This window comes from Neophocaena asiaeorientalis, unplaced genomic scaffold (genome assembly GCF_003031525.2).
Source record: "Neophocaena asiaeorientalis asiaeorientalis breed wild unplaced genomic scaffold, Neophocaena_asiaeorientalis_V1.1 scaffold221, whole genome shotgun sequence".
Classification (NCBI taxonomy): domain Eukaryota; kingdom Metazoa; phylum Chordata; class Mammalia; order Artiodactyla; family Phocoenidae; genus Neophocaena; species Neophocaena asiaeorientalis.
The window spans coordinates 2,365,513-2,379,918 of NW_020173766.1; the positions used below are offsets into that span (position 1 = coordinate 2,365,513).

General features: G+C 40.8%; 1 protein-coding gene across 1 annotated transcript in view; it reads right to left on the reverse strand.

Moving 5' to 3' along the window:
• Positions 1–9,214, reverse strand: part of LOC112403808 (cAMP-dependent protein kinase type II-alpha regulatory subunit) — a 39,394-nt gene extending 30,180 nt beyond the window's left edge. The window contains exon 1 of the mRNA XM_024751490.1: positions 9,184–9,214. The gene's annotated coding sequence lies outside the window, so the exon portion shown is untranslated. The remainder of the gene's footprint in view (positions 1–9,183) is intronic.
• Between the last annotated feature and the right edge of the window lie 5,192 nt (positions 9,215–14,406).

Below are 14,406 nucleotides of genomic sequence, written 5' to 3' on the forward strand. Positions count from 1 at the left end.
GGGCCTCTCACCGCCGTGGCCTCTCCCGTTGCGGAGCACAGGCTCCGGACGCGCAGGCCCAGCGGCCATGGCTCCCCGGCCCAGCCGCTCCGCGGCACGCGGGACCCTCCCGGACCGGGGCACGAGCCCGTGTCCCCCGCATCGGCAGGTGGACCCTCAACCACTGCGCCACTAGGGAAGCCCAAAAAGAATTTTAAACAAAGTAAATACTATGTGTCAGGTTCTGTTCTAGGTACAGTATTATATAAATCTAAAACCAACTTGATTTTCTTTGCAGGTAACCTGTGTTTGCACCAGCGGGCCACAGGACGTGTCTTTGTTGTAAAGCAAAGATTTAAAAAATATTAACTGAACAATTGTTTATAATAGCAGAATATCATAAATGATATAAGTACCCATTTGAATCATACAGCTATAAGAAAGAACGAGGAAAATCCCCATAGGCTAATAAATAGTGAGTTCTAGGGGAAAAAAAGGCAAAAAAAACCAAGGTGAAGAATATACTACATAGTATGCTGTCCCTTCCATAAAGAAGGACTTCCATGATAAAGGAGAGATAAGAATTGGGGAAGGGGGACTTCCCTGGTGGTCCAGTGGTTAAGAATCCACCTTCCAATGCAGGGGAAGCGGATTCGATCCCTGGTTGGGGAACCAAGATCCCACATGAAGCGGGGCAACTAAGCCTGCATGCTGCAACCACTGAGCCCGTGCACTCCAGAGCCCAAGCACCACAACTAGAGAGGAGCCCACGTGCCGCAACAAAAGATCCAGCATGCTTCAGGGAAGATCCTGTGTGCAGCACCTAAGACCCAATGCAGCCAAAAAACAAGGGGGAGGGGAAGGGAATAAATATATAAATATGAATATATATACAAAAAAATTTAACATATTTATTTTTTCAAAAGGAAACAAGAGAAGGATAAACCAGACAGTAGTAAAATTGTTTCCTAGAAGGTAGGCAGAAACAAAAAAGAAGGGATAGGGAAGGAAATGAAACTTCTCTAAGAAAATTCTTTTATATAGTTTTGACAGTTAAGCCATGTTAAAATGTTTTATATACTTAAAAAATTAAATTGATAAGGATGGAGGGACCCTAAAACTGAATACAAAGAGAAACAAATGAACCTAACCACATATCAGGTTGATAACATAACCACAGAGAAGGAAAGGAGAATTATTTTAAGTAGCTTCTGAACATAGTACTGTAACCATCCACCCTCAGTGGGATATATTCCAATGACAAAAAAGAACTGCTATTTCCAGTGGTACAGTAATTCCAAAACTCCTCTGTGTACTACAGTTGTGAGTAAACAAATATACAGCCAGATGTTTTTCACTGGAGAAAAGGGGAATAAAATTATGGAACAGAAGAAGGGTTAGAATTGGAGATGTCAGTACAAGTCATGATTTTAAAATCTTACCCTTAGGTGTTACAATGGTAGACACAATGAATTATCTAGTGAATAAAAAAGTTAGTGTACTCACTAACAAAACTTTTGCCAGGAATGATCTAGATGTGATCACTGGTGTTGCCCAGAATGCAACAAACTAAAGGCAATGATATTTTGCATTCTATGAGCATTTTGTAGTGGACCTTTCTAATCTTCATTCCTCTTACAGCCTTAATCTGCCAAATTCATTCATAAGCCTTGTACTATTTGTTAGGGTTTATTTGTTAGCAGGTAAGAAATATAAAAGTTTCTTGACCCTATGCTCAATTCTTTTGTATGATGGCTAAAAATCTCTACATATCTATAATGAGGGGATAAGATGATACATACCACTCTCAATTTAACTCCTGATTTCTTACAGACATTTACTCATTGCAGCCCTGGTCTAGCTTGCATCCCAGCTTCCCCTTCCTCATTGATTCTCTGACCTAATGGAATACCTGAGAAATGGTGACTCCTAGCATGACCTGTACACAGGACTCCCTTCCCTGCCCAGCCTACTTGTGTGGACCACTCCTTCTGTACTGTAATGCCATCAACACTCTGACTGTCTAACAGGGACCCAGTATCCTTAAATAGATGGAGAAAAATCAGGGAGAAGGGAGTAAGAGCATAGGCACCATTCTAGTCCCTAAAACAGCATCAGGTAGTGTTCTGCAGAGAGTGCTGCCCAGCCCCTGGTGGTGCAGGCTTTTGTAGCTGAGCCAGGGAAGTGATAATGGGATGTAGATAATGACTTTCTTTCTATCTTTCTCCAAGCCATTCCTGTTTCCACAAGGAAACAAGTTTATCTCAGATCTGTCCTAAAGATTAAGGCAGACACCTTCCTGAGTTCCTAGATGTTATTGCTGCCTCTTTTCACATCTTCATAGGTATTTGGGTTGGGGGCTGAGGAAGCAGCCAGAGGGCAGCTAACCAGATAGTATTTTAAACTGCAAACCTCTTGGTTCTTTGCACTCTTGATTAATGTTGTCATTATCAACCCAGCTTTCTAAACCAGAAATTTGGAACTCACCATGGCTTCCTTCTTTCACCTCTTACCCAATGAATACATCAGATTCTACCTCAGAAATATTCTCATATTTGACCTTTATTCAGTCTACTCTGCTACTCCTTGGTCCAGGATTTCAAAATGTCTTCTTAGAAATACACATTTAAAAAAAACTCATTTTGGAGACAGATGGATATATGAGTATCATTATACTGTCTCTACTTTTGCATATGTATGAAAATATTCATTTAAGAAGTTGAAAATAATAAGCCTTTAGTGATGAGACTGACAGGATCTTACTGATAATGACACTTAGTCTTGAGCTAGCCTATTTCCAGGCTTGCTTTTCCTCTGAGTTTGGAGGAAAGTATTTTAGCAACTTAGCTCATTTTTATATTTTTAGACAATGTAACTGAGGCAACAAATGTTATAGTTTTTAAGTCTTAAGGTACAGCACTATGACTTAAACAAAAGTAGTTATTTTCATTAAAATTTTTAATGTTTCTATTTGTGAAAAACATTATATCTTTATTTTTTTAAACTGGTTTTCATTTTTTCCCTTTTCTTTTGAACATCAGACTCAGCTCCCTTTTCCCTCTTCCTTTGTTTACCCTCAACCTCTCTACTTCTCTCTGGTACCGATCCTGAATTACTTTTCTCATTTTCTATACAAAAAATCCATTTTTAAGTGTCTATGTGATTGTTGCCCCTTATGGTTCTACACATCAGGAAATCTGTCTCAGTGCGGGGAGTCCCAGAGTCTGTGTCATCCCCTATGCAGCCTCAAGACCTACACTGAATGTCGGACTTCCCTGGTGGTGCAGTGGTTAAGAATCCACCTGCCAATGCAGCGGGCATGGGTTCGAGCCCTGGTCCAGGAAGATCTCACATGCCACGGAGCAACTAAGCCCGTGCACCACAACTACTGAGCCTGTGTGCCACAACTACTGAAGCCCACGCGCCTAGAGCCTGTGTTCTGCAACCAAGAGAAGTCACCACAATAAGCCCGCGCATGGCAACAAAGAGTAGACCCCGCTCGCCACAACTAGAGAAAGCCCACGCACAGCAAAGACTCAACCCAGCCAAAAATCAATCAATCAATAAATAAACAAATTTAAAAAGAAAGACCTACACTTTTTAGGTCATGAGATGGTCAAGACCTATTGAAGATGAAGACTAAAAGAGCAGCACAGCCCCTCATTTGAGGGAATTAATTTTGCCACAGTTCTCCAGCAGATGTCACTAGTTAGTAATCGGAAACAGTACAAAGTAACAATAGATTATCCAGCAGAATTTCCTCTTCTAAATTTTAACTGGTGCTTCTTCCATCCAGAAACGTGAATCACTAAAATGTGTTTGTGAGAGAAAATGCCCTCATTTCTACAAAGAAATGAGCCCAGATCCTGGTCACAGGCATGAGGCCCTGTGCTGTCCTGCCAGCGCCCATGAAGAGTTGATATAGCCTGGGTATTTTAGTCAGCTAGGGCTGCCATAACAAAATACTACAGACTGGGTGGCTTAAACAACAGAAATTTATGAAACAAAAGGGTTTTTCTTTTTTGGGTGAAGTTTTTTTTTTTTTAATATTTATTTATTTATTTGGCTGCATTGGATCTTAGTTGCAGCACATGGGATCTTTCATTGTGCCACGCAAGCTTCTCTCCAGTTGTGGTGCGGGCTGCACAGCGTGCCGGGCTCAGTAGTTTTGGCACGTGGGCTCTACAGTGCGTGGGCTTAGTTGCCCTGTGGCATGTGGGATCTTAGTTCCCCAACCAGGGATCGAACCCGCGTCCCCTGCATTGGAAGGAGGATTCTTAACCACTGGACCACCGGTGAAGTCCCTGGATGAAGTTGTTAAATGAACAGAATCACACTAACATTTTAAACTGAAAGATAGTTAACACTAATTTAGAACTATTTAAAGAAAACTGCATTTAAGGAATTTATGGACTGTCTTCATTTGATGCATTTATCACTTGATGTAGAGGGACTGTTCTGCTAGAAGGATTTGGAAGGTACAGATTTTCAATTCCAGTGATTTGCAAGGGAGAGGCAGCATCAAGGAGGGGAAAAGCTCATCTATGAAGCTACACTCACTGGAGTCTGAGCTTAGGTCCATCTGTTGCTCACTCACTATTTCTCTATGTCCCCAGTCCTTGGTCTCTTCAACGCTAAGAGGGGATAACAATACTAGAACCATGTTAAAGGGTTAATAATAGGAGGTGACATTTAAACATAGGGCTGGGCTCACAGGAGACACTCAACAACTGTTAGCTCTCCTATGCTGCTTTACTTTCCAGATTATTATTCAGTCAGACACCCTGAATTGTTGAAGTCTCTTCTGCAGTGTTTGACACAGCACATGTCCTCACACAACTAGTTTTAGCTGAAATCCTTGGATCACATCAGGAGCCCATTCCCCAACTATCTTTCCAATTTTATTTTATCTGCTCTCCTACAGCCAGAGCAGCCAGTTCCAGTTTATCCCCCTTCAAGTTCTTAAGACATTCTTCCACCTAGAACGCATCTTTCTTGGTACTGGCCAAATAGTAACCATGTTTTTCAACTTCCAGTGCAATTTCTGCCTCCCTCCAAGAAGTGTTTCTTGATTTTATTTCTGCCTCCAGTAATTTCTCTTCCTGATTCCTCAATCCTTCCTTTGTTCCTTCCTTCTGAAGAATGTGAGTGAGCAATACACAAAGTAGCTTTGGTGAGATATGGGAGCAAAAGTCTGACTAGAATGGGCTCAAGAGAGAATAGAAGAGAAACTAGAAATGTGGACAATTCTTTCAAGGGGTTTTGCTATAAAGATATGGAGAGAGAAAGGGTGGTAGCTAGAGAGGGAAGAGTGATTTTTTAAAGTTTTATTTTTAAGAATGGAGAGCCAACGATATGTTTCTTTGCTGAGAAAAATAATCCAGTTGAAGAATAAAGATTATGCAGGATAAAGAACAGGTAACTGCTGGAAGGATGATGGGTTGAGATCTAGTGTACAGGTGGACAACTGGACTCACAGGCAGATTAAGAAGGATAGATGGGGTGGGAGCCTAAGGAAATTCTCTTCTGTTACTTCTATTTCCTTAGTTAAATTGAGAGGAAGATTATCTGACAGGAATGAGGATGGGGGAGGAGGTGTTGGAGGTTTGGAGAGAGAGAAGAAACGAAAGCCTTATTACCTAGGAGAACAGGGACGTGAAAGAAGTATAGAAACACAGTATGATTGCTGCCATCAAGAGCCTACTAGAAGTTAATGATCATGAACTGAAATAAGATCAGTCAACAGGGCTGCGTATTTTCCCTCAACCAAGTACAGCTGTGGTACAGACACAGTAAGTGGAGAATTGGGTTAAACCACAGTGTTGTTTAGCCAAGAAAATAGAAAGGGAAAAGTGAATTGAGGGAAGGTGCCAGGGAGTGGTTATAATCACTGATCAAGAAATTTAAGGTTAGTAAAGAGGAAGCGAGAAAGTGAAAAGGAGACAGGATCAATGAGTTCTGAGAGCTGGAGTGGGACAGCAAAGGAGCTGTTAGAAGACAGCAGGCAGTGGTGGGAGACTGGGATCACTGATTGAGAATATGAAGAGTTGTAATGCTGGTCCTACCACAATACAACCATGGAAATGAGTGGCTGAAGTAGGGTGGAAGACAAGAACCTTGGAGAAGAGGAGGTCAAGGAATGGAAGGACCAGACTGGAAGGATTATCTATGTGGAAATAAGAAGGAACAACCTGGGGGTTATTAGAGGACAAAAACAAGGAGGGGCAGTGGCTGGTAGAATATAATGTGAGGTTTGAAGTCGAGGGTTTTAGGGAGGAGGGAGACAGAATGGCCTGGAAGCAGCAATGAGGAACAGTAGATATATTCACCCACCTCCTGTCAGTGTTACAAGGAAGGTGAACGAGAAATGAGCCATTTGAAAAGCCTGCAGGGCAGGCCAAGTTTCAGCTAGATCAGGAAGATGAAGACTGCACTCAGACACCAGGATCTGTTCTCTGAGTTTACGGATTTAGCTGAAGACTGACCAAGAGTTCCAGAGGGTATAAGAAAGGGTACATAGGGATGCTAAGGATAGTGCTTAGGAACCATGCTACCTGTGGGCACTTTATCACCTCAACTGTTGCAAGTTACTTAACCTCTGCTTTGCCCCCAAGTTTCCCTATCCATACAATGGGATAATCATAGCATGTATCTCAGTGTTAGTCTGAGGATTATATTCAACAATACAAGGCAGGCATTTAGAAAGACCTTAAAAATGTGCACCTAGCACACAGTCTGCACTCAAAAAATGTTAGCTATTGCTAACAAGCTATTTGCTCTCCTGAATAATCATTTTGGACTCTATTAAGAATCCCTTTTTTTCACTTAACATTTGAATGATATTAAAAAGTTTTAACTCTTCAGTAAGATTGTAAAAGCTAAGGGTAGGGATAATACCCAGTACTCGTCTGAGTCCTCCGTAGAGTTCAAGGACTGAACCACATTGACAGAGAGGCTACGCAGCAATTCATCTGTGACCATCTGTGACCTCTGGAGGAGATGTCACTGCACTCTCCATTCCCCAGGCCTGTCCCACAGATGTCAAGAGCTATTACTAATCTTTGGGTAAAAAGGGGTACAGGGATGAACAGAAATGGGAGATAGTGGCTCATGGGTCTCATACTAGCCTCAATTTCTATTCTATTTCCTCTCTGTAAGACTCTTTTTTTTCTTTTTTGGCTGCACCTCACGGCATGTTGGGACCCCCCCGCCCCGCAACTAGGGATCGAACCCATGCCCCCTGCAATGGAAGTGCAGAGTCCTAACCACTGGACCACCAGGGAAGTCCTGTCTCTGTAAATGACTTTCTTTTTTTTTTTTTTTTCCTGTACGCGGGCCTCTCACTGTTGTGGCCTCTCCCATTGTGGAGCACAGGCTCCGGACGCACAAGCTCAGCAGCCATGGCTCACGGGCCCAGCCGCTCCGCGGCATGTGGGATCTTCCCGGATCGGGGCACGAACCCGCGTCCCCTGCATCGGCAGGCAGACTCTCAACCACTGCGCCACCAGGGAAGCCCATGACTTTCTATAAGTAACAACACATTCTTCAAACTCCTTTCAACAGACTTTGGTGTACAACCTTACCAAAAACTTTCTGAAAACATAAATGAGCAGATTTTCTCAAAGAAAATGATTGAGGGATAGGAAAGAGATTCTAAGCCTTATCAGATGTTAGGTCATATGACAATTTAAAGTCAAGAAACCTTCCCAGAACAAGGGGATATGAAAGAATGATGTGACACAGCTCGCATAGCAATTTTGAAACACATAAACATCCCAACTGTACAATCAAATAAACTCCACATGTATCTAAAAGTCAAGCATCTTATAAGAAAAACTTTCAGAAAACATATTTATCAGCTCTATGAAAAAATGGGGACCTTCTCAGCTTAGGAATAATCATGAAAAAAAAAGAGATGTACATAGTCAATAAATATTTACTGAGTACCTGCTCTGTGCCAGGTAGTGTTCAAGGTACCAGTCACAGATCAAAATTTTTGAGTCAATAAAAAACAGCAAAATTAAAATAAGTAGCACACCAACCTGGAAAATTTTGTATTAAAAATTTCAAAAGGTTAAAACTCATGATAGGGGCTTCCCTGATGGTACAGTGGTTAAGAATCTGCCTGCCAATGCAGGGGACATGGGTTTGAGCCCTGGTCCGGGAAGATCCCACACACCGTGGAGCAACTAAGCCCACATGCCACAACTACTGAGCCTGAGCTCTAGAGCCTGTGAGCCACAACTACTGAGCCTTCGTGCCACAACTACTGATGCCCGCGCACCTAGAGCCCATGCTCCGCAACAAGAGAAGCCACCGCAATGAGAAGCCTGCGCACCGCAATGAAGAGTAGCCCCCGATCTCCTCAACTAGAGAAAGCCTGCACACAGCAACGAAGACCCAACATAGCCAAAAGTCAATCAATCAATCAATAAATAAAAAATCATGATAGAAATTTATTCACACTTATAAAAAATAATCTTGAGCACAACAGATAAAAGGGAAAAATATCATCAAACTAGTCCCATACAAGAAAATAAAATAGATTTCCCATATTTGGAAAATGTTCATTTTTGGTTAATAATCAAACGAATCCCAAATAAAACAATTTGAGGTATATCTTACATCTAAATTAAAGGAGTATGTTTGTAAGTCAACAATATAAAAATATATTAAAAAAATAAATGAAAGGAGTAGGCACTGCCTATGTTAGTGAGATGGTAGTGGAAAAGAGGTCTTTGCAGGGTGTCTTTCTCCCTGTAGCCTATTTTGTAGACTATCTCTAGTAAGCAATACACAGAAAAAGCAAAGGCAACGCTCAGTCTCTGACCAGAGAATGCTACTTCCAGCACTATTACTGAGGAAGTAATTTAAGTGGCTCAACAATGTAAGCAAGAAGCTAATGGCAAGCATAATATAAAATGCCAGAAGTAATATGAAAAGTTGTTTTTAGAAGCCATAATTATGAACATGGAAAAATATTAATGACATAAATGTGACAAACTGATTATAATAATATAAAAACAAATACATATATACTCAGAACTTAAAATGAAACAGAATGAAGGAACCACAGGTAATTTTTATAATGTTCTATAATGCTATCAACTTACCTTTTTATTAAAAAGATCACTTTATTTTTATTTACGATAATCCCATCTTAAAATAGCATTTCAGTAGTATGCTATGAAAAAGAACACATACCTGATACTCGCCGATCAAATCTGTTAGGAACTGGAACTGCAAAACAAAGAAGCAATGTTTAGTCATCATTGTATCACAAGACTCCATCTTTATCCTCCCTTTTTGCAAAGATCTTTGACAACAGAACTAGGAACCTCAATACCAAGTGGTGGATCAATTCATATTCTTCCATAATCAGCCAGAGACAGTAGTTCGACAAGATCACATAAAGACAATATAAAGAATAATGTATGTCTTTGAAAACAAGCTCTACAAGTTATAAAACTTCAACGTGGGTGGCAATTTTATTTCTGTTGACATCCAAGTTCCACCTAATTTGTATCACACCAAATGAATAAGAAGTCTACTAAATTTACTGGTAATTTTATGATATCAAATAGTTAAATTTTCTTCTTTTAAAGATAATCCCAAGACCTGCTAGACCTGCATTTACATTTCATTTAAAAATAACTTAATGAGGGACTTCCTTGGTGGCACAGTGGATAAGACTCCTCACTCCCAATGCAGGGGGCCCAGGTTTGATCCCTGGTCAGGGAACTAGATCCCACATGCATGCCACAACTAGGAGTTCGCATGCCCACGTGCCACAACTAAGGAGCCCACATGCCACAACTAAGGAGCTGGTGAACTGCAACTAAGGAGCCCGCCTGCCACAACTAAGACCTGATGCAACCAAATAAATTAAAAAATAAATATTTTTTAAAGAATAAAATAAAATAATGAGTATTACACTAAAATAAAAAATTAACCATGAAGTTATACTCTCCCTCAATACAGGTGGATTTTCTCCACCCACGGTCACTGTATTAATCAGAAAAATTGATCATGTTTTTAGGTTAAAACAAAAAAAAAAGTCGTTTCGCTAATTTTTCCTACTTTTCACCTATCATTCCTTATGTTTGATGGTTATCTAAATTCTTACCACTGAACTATATATCATTTAAACAAGGTGGAGGGACTTCCCTGGTGGTACAGCAGTTAAGAATCTGTCTGCCAATGCAGGGGACACGGGTTTGAGCCCTGGTCAGGGAAGATCCCACATGCCGCAGAGCAACTAAGCCCATGCAGCCCATGAGCCACAACTACTAAGCCTGCGTGCCACAACTACTAAAGCCCACGGGCCTAGAGCCCATGCTCCGCAACAAGAGAAGCCACCACAATGAGAAGCCCGCACACAGCAATGATGGGCAGCCCCCGCTCGCCGCAACTAGATAAAGCCCACAAGCAGCAACGAAGACCCAATGCAGCCAAAAATAAATTTATAAAAAGAAATAAACAAGGTGGTTTTTTTCACCTTCAAACATTAATCTGATTAATTTTATTTTTAAAATATGCCTTATAACCCTGCAAAAAACAGAAATTTGAGGATTAGTGAAAAACAAAGTGAAGACGGCTCAGAGAGCCAAACTCTAATGCGAGGTCTCTGAAACAAACATAGACCCAGGAAGGAGGCAAATGCTCATTCATCTTAACAGGATTAGGATTATCTTTTTGCACAGCACAGGGTCAAAGTCATGTTACTGGAACAAATAGGCAAATAGTCAAAAGAAAACCCCAGCATTCCTGAAAGTACCTACAATAGTCTGTCACTACTTCTTCAATAAAAAGTGGATTAGTCAAAATTAATCCATCCACCAGGAAAGGAAGTGATTCAGTTCAACAAATATAGGTAGATATATTGCACTACAGTAGACAATTTGGGAGACATTAGTAAACAAAACAAAGATCCCTGATTTCATGGAGCTTGCTTTCTAGCTTGAGAGATGTGGGAGAGTTTCCTTTGATCATCTGAAACACATGTGCTTGTCACTCAGGTAGACAGATGAAATGCACACCAGCATAAACCCTCAACCCAGGCCTCATGGAATTTCCATAATTAAAACCCCATTAAACATTAGTATACAACCTAAAATTATAAAGTACACAGTGAAACAATTTAGTATGGGTGCTATCAGGGGATACTTCAAAGGGTGAGATATCAAGATTATAGAACTATCATAAAGAAAGAAGAGTATGTTTAAAACAAAGACATAAAAGAAGGAATCAAAATTTTAAAATGCAAACTTAAAATCAATACTTTCGGGCTTCCCTGGTGGCGCGGTGGTTGGGAGTCCGCCTGCCGATGCAGGGGGCGCGGGTTTGTGCCCCGGTCCGGGAGGATCCCGCATGCCGCGGAGCGGCTGGGCTCGTGGGCCGTGGCCGCTGGGCCCGTGCGTCTGGAGCCTGTGCTCTGCGACGGGAGAGGCCGCAGTGGTGAGAGGCCCACGTACCGCAAAAAAAGAAAAAAAAAAAAATCAATACTTTCATGTATCATGCAAAAAAGACAAAATGATTTTTTAAATTCCTAAAGCACTCCCTCTGTGAAAGAGTTCAAAAGTACTTAAAAAAAAAGTGACTTGCAGTGTAAAATGTAATTAAAAACACAAACATGCTGCCTGATAAATCTATGTGTTATTTCATTTTAAATTAGCACACATCTTAGAAGCTTTCACAGGGCCAGAGGAAACAGCTGCAGTTGGAGCAAGATACAATGCCAAGGCACAGAGAATGTAATTAATGACTACAGCAGACAGAGACCATCTATTGTAATTTCACCACTGCTTAATAGCCCAAAACAGAGCACATCAGAGTTTATGTGGGTCAAAGTATTCAACCAGTATAAGTATGAGAAAATCTTCCAGCAGAAAACAATGCCTAAAATGCTCTCCTTTTCTATTATAAACAAATACCTAGGGAATAGGAAGACTTAAAATTTAGGTTACCTGATCTGAAAACATGTGCCTCAAAAATATTAACAAATGCAATCTCAGTGGGAACTAAAAGTCATTATTCCTGATTAAATGAACTCATAAATGCTGATATACCCTGAAATTAAAACATGGTTCTTTGAGCAGGTAGAATATTTTATATGGTGAATATTAAGAACATGCTGGAGAATTTGAAAACATTTCCCAAAGTCTCTCCTACTTTAAACTGAACATGATGGACAATAGAATCTTCACTATGAACACCGTAGAATACGGCATAAAAACCTGGAGAACAGGGACTTCCCTAGTGGCGCAGTGGTTAAGACTCCACCCTCCCAATGCAGGGGGCCTGGGTTCGATCCCTCGTCAGGGAACTAGATCCCACATGCATGCCACAACTAAGAGTTCATATGCCACAACTAAGGATCCGGCAAGCCACAACTAAGGAGCCCACCTGCCACAACTAAGACCTGGCGCAACCAAATAAATAAATATTAAACCCAAACCAAACCAAACCCGGAGAACATAATCCAAGCACAGCTAGGGCAGGGCAAAGCTCAGGACTCAAGATTCTACAACTGCTGTGCACTCAACTTAAAGCTGGGCTGGTAGGATGTTAGCAACACCAGCTGTGTACAGAGGCAAATAACAGAAGCAGGGCATTAATGAGGGCCTTGTGTTTGGAGGACCTCAGCATAGTAAAACATAGCACAGCACAGTAAATCTCAAAAGTGGACTACAAAGCAGCTGTTAGGGCAGGCCCATTAGAGTGGTTAATCACAACAAAGGGATTGCCAGGAAGGGCTGCCACCAATGGGTGGCAATTATGCTGAGCCTCCATAGGCGGGGGTGAAAGTGCATCTCTGGGCAGATGAAATAACTTGACAAAAGCCCCAAAGGCAAGAAAGTTTTTCGAGAGTGTAAATGTCCCAGGGTGCCTGGAAACATAGATGAGGGAGAAGCAGGGTGTCAAAGGAGGAACACTCAATGATGCAAGAAAAGTCCAAGAAAAGCACCCAGTAACCCATTTAGGGTTCTGAGACCCAATCAATAAACTATGGGACTCGTTGGTTCACAATTAAGAAAAAAGACAGAGGACGGAACGGAAGGAAAACAGAGAAGACAAAAAAAAAAATCCACCATGATTTCACACACAAATTCATTCTGCTTTCTCTATGGGTCAGAAGAGGGAAAGAATGCTGCTATTCTTTCTTTTTAAATTTTTTTTATTTTTAAAATTTATTTATTTATTATTATTTTTTTTGGAGTATGGTTGCTTTACAATGTGATGTGGAGTCTGAGCATAAGTATTTTTTAAAAGCTCCCAAGGATGAAAATCACTGCAACAGCAGAGGGAACCAGATGGAAGCTACAAGGGTAGAAGCCAGGCTTCTCTGAATATACCTTATTTGGTTGACTTTGGAACCATGTAAATATTTTACATAATTATAAAATTAAATTTGAAAAAGAAATCCCCAAAACATAAAGCAAACTAACTGTATATTTAATTGGGAGGAGAATCACACAAAGAACTATTTCAAATGACTTTAATTGGATATCCTAGCAGGGTATACTCTAAAGATAACAAGCACTGAAGAAATAGTTTTCAGAAATAATACTGCTAGTCTACGATTCTGAGACTGTTATGTGGGCATTATGGGATAAAGAAAATGAGTAACTGTGCTATTGAATACTGGGATTTATGGCATTAAAGGATATACATTAGGTTGAGTAAAAGCATTATAGTCCTAAGTTTAAACTGGAAATATGACTAACCTCTGGAGTAAAGAGCAGCCCTACCATGCATTTTATGATCTCTACTATTTTTGTCTAAAGAGAAACAGCGTTCCTTGAAGAAATTGCTAATTCCTGGTCTGGAGCTAAACATGTAACAAGACTAGAAAATCTTCTACCAGAAATCAAGGACACTATAAAAGACTGCTAGGATCATGTCAAAAGGAATTAGGAGAAAACCTGAAGAGGTTCCCATGACACAAAGATAGGATAATATGAGCATCAAATAAGAACAAAATGACAATGGATAAAACATCAAATACAGTTAAATCTTTAAATTTACACTGATTTGTTACAGGACTTCATTTGTCATCTTTGGCAGATGCTAGAGAACTTATTCTGAAAACACGTAGATAAAAGCAAAGACTCATCGTTTATCCTGCCTTTTCTGAACAAACTATTCCACAGGGTAACCTAAAGAGTTAATGAGGGGAAGTTTTTCCAGCTTATGCATGAAGAAGGAATGATAGAGGGACTTCCCTAGTGGTCCATTGGTTAAGAATCCGCCTTCCAATGCAGGGTATGTGGGTTCGATCCCTGGTCAGGGAACTAAGATCCCACATGCTGTGGGGCAACTAAGCCCACACACCACTACTACTGAGCTTGTGTACCTCAACTAGAGAGCCCATGTGCTGCAACTACTGAGCCCCACGCTTGGAGCCTGCACCCCACAACAATAGAG